Source organism: Pteropus vampyrus, unplaced genomic scaffold (assembly GCF_000151845.1).
Source record: "Pteropus vampyrus isolate Shadow unplaced genomic scaffold, Pvam_2.0 Scaffold55, whole genome shotgun sequence".
NCBI lineage: Eukaryota > Metazoa > Chordata > Mammalia > Chiroptera > Pteropodidae > Pteropus > Pteropus vampyrus.
In genome coordinates this window covers 7,648,844-7,652,257 of record NW_011888836.1, presented here as the reverse complement: position 1 = coordinate 7,652,257, position 3,414 = coordinate 7,648,844, and positions in this window count along the sequence as shown.

Sequence of the window (3,414 nt, the reverse complement as noted above, 5' to 3'; positions counted from 1 at the left end):
CTTCTACCTGGGTCTAGAACCAACTGTAATCTTGACCTGGAGAATTAAGAGCCTAGTCTAGTGTCAACAGGTCTATAACCAAAGTATAACATATTAGTGATATTATTCTCCTCACCTTACAAATCACTTTAAATAACTGTAATCTTTATTACCACTACTGTGCTTATGACCTTCATCCATACTCTCCTATTCAGCCCCCAACTCATTCCTGGGACTAAATCCCTGATCCAAAATGCCTAAACTGGGTCCCTGCTAAGTACATGCAGATCTTTGTAACACTGTCCAGTTTTCTCTTCCCATTGTCTGGCCTTTTTCCTTTGAGTCTCTGTTAAGCGCAATCACCTCTGTTCTCATGTGTCAATCTTCTGATATAGAGCAACCCTCCCTGCCCTGCCCCCCCATAGCTAAGGGCTTACAACAATGATGTACTATGTCTTATGATTCCATGAGTTGGCTTGGCTCAGCTAATTGTTTCTTCTGTTGGTTTCATCTGGTCACTTATGCATTTTTCAATCATATGTCCACTTGACTGGAACTAAAGGGTATAAAATACCCAGTTACATGGCTGAGACCTTGGTTCTGACTCTCAGCTGGAGACTTCGCTCTACAAGTTCTCTTATTTCAGAAGTCTACCCAGGCTTCCTGATAATGATAAGGTTCCACAAGGAAACAAGAGCAGAAGCTGCAAGGCCTCTCAGACCTGAAACTTTATAACTCAAATGACGTCATTTATTCTACTTTGTACTGGTCAAGGCAAATTATAAGGCTGGTCCAGATTCAAAGTAGTAGACAAACTCCACCCCTTGTTCAGAAAAGCAGCAGTTTCATATTGCAAAGCATCATGCTTGGAAACCATTATTACAATGATCTTTCTCATCTATTTTGTATGGTCTTTCAGAAAATCTCAAGTTCTGCTGCCATCCTCCTAACACGGGCACATAACAAATAAATGCACTTACTCTCACCTCAAACCACTCATGGACAAATATGAGGAATAATAAAAAATGTATGGAGTCAAAGATGACATTAAAAGGTGGAAATAAGGTAGAACAGAGAATAGATACACGACTGTCTCTCCTGCCTGCAATTCCCCCAAAACATTATTTCTCAAGGTACAAGGTACCAATGTTGGGTGCAAAGCTGATAATCCTTTGTTGTATGGGACTATTCCATGAACTGTTTCAAGCTTTTGGGAGGTTTTTAATCCCCTGGGTGGCTGAGGTCAAATGACTAGGGTCAAGTGGAGCTATCAGCTGGAATTGGTGCAGAGGGAAAGGCATGGGGACTTGATTACTTATGTCCATTTCCCTTTAAGAGAAGAATTTTATATATATATATATATATATACACATACACACATATATATATATACACACACACATGTATGTATATGTGTGGGTGGGTGTGTATCACATATATATATGATTATTATTACTTTTACTATTGAAGCTTTATTGAGGCTATATATTACCTGGTCCAGCTCACCAGGCCTGACAAGACAACTATAATTCATAAAAGAAGTCCTACTTTTTTTCGTGATGGCAGAGTAGGTAAATGCTGTGCTCACCTCCACCCATGACTACATCAAAATTACAACTAAATAATAAAACAACTGCCTTCGGGAATCACCTGAAGACTAGCTGAACAGAATTCCTTTAACTAAAAATATAAAGAAGCCAAGTCGAGATTGGCTGTAGGGGCAAAGATGTAAAATGGGCTGGTCTTACCTCCACATGTGGCAGTTAAAAATCAGGAGAGATATCTTACCTACAGAGGTCTCCACTAAGAGTGTGGGGTCCCAGTCCCACAATGGCTTCCTAGCCTGGAGCACAAGTGCTGGGAAGAGGAGTCCCCAAAAGAGCTGGCTGTAAAAATCAGCAGGGACTCAATCCAGGTGATATGGAGGGCTGCTAGAAACCCAGGTATCCTCTCAGAGGTTCCATACATGGACTTAGTTGCTCACAAACACTTACCCTAAGCACCAGTGAAAGGACAGCAGCTCAAAAAGCACCAAGGATGTAGAGGGAAGGACTGAAGGCTTAGGAGCAAGAGCTGGGGGTGGGGGGCGGGGAGGAGCAGCTCTCTCTGACATTTTCTTCCTTTGCTGAGCCCTCCCCCTATTTAGCCTATAGATGTAGACAGGTGCCAAGTCTGTGTCTCCACTAACCCAGTTAATACCACTCTCATCTTAGCCTGGTGAGTCTCTGAGACCCTGCCCTACCCAATTCACATGCCCAGCCAGAACCTCTTTCAGAGGCTAATCCACGCAAGGAGCCAGGCTATACCTGGCTATAGACTTTCCTAAAATCTCTCAAAAGTCCACAAACACCAAACAAATGGCGGCTGGCCTTGGCATGCCCTGTACCTCTTGCCAAGCCTGGCATTAGTGGCAGCTGGCCTCACAGCATAACTACTCCCAGGTGCCTCCAAGCTCAGCATAGGCATCTACCAACTGAAGATCATTTTGTAGCTCCTACCAAGTGGCCCCAGGCCAAACACAGGTAGCAGCTGAACTAGGTCTGCACAGGAGAGGAGCCATTCCCAAGAGGCCTCAGAACCAATGCCAGGTAGCTGACTTCAGACTACACCAGAGCACCATCCAATTAGTGCAACAAATGACACACCCAAAGGATGGATTTGGCAAAAACTTGAACCCTGCTAAAGCAAATCCTGACAATAGCTTCTCTGCTAAAGTCACAGTCAGTTCTCACAGCCAGTCAGCCTGAGGGTCAATCCCACCTACTGATGTGCCAACACCAATCGAGCCTCAACTACAACAGGAGAAGACCCACAACCCACACAAGGGACATCCCTAGAGCACTTGGCTCAGGTGAATAGGGAGACTGCACCATTGGACCCCACAAGACATCTACTATATAAGGCCACTGTGCCAAGACTGGAGAAGTAACAGATCTACTGAGTACACAGAAACAAATAAGAGGAGGCAGTGAAAATGAGGAGACAAAGAAACATGTTTCAAATGAAAGAACAGGAGAAATCTCCAGGAAAAAAGCTAAATAAATTGGAGGCAAGCAATCTACCAGATACAGAATTCGAAACACTGGTAATAAGGATTATCAAACAACTTAGGGAAAAAATAGATTATCTCAATGAGAACTTCAACAAAGAGATAAGAAACATTAAAAATGAGAAGGGGAACAGTAAAAGAACCAGTCAGAAATGAAGAATGTAATAACTAAAATAAAGAATACATTAGAAGTAATCAATAGCAGATTAGAAAAAGCAGAGGATAAATCAGTGATTTGGAAGACAAGGTAGCAGAAAACACCAAATTGGAAGAGTCAAAGGAAAAACAAGATTTTAAAAAATGAGGATAGCGTAAGGGACCTCTGGGACAATATCTTGCATAACAATATTTGCATCATAGAAGTACCAGAAGGAGAAGAGAGAAAG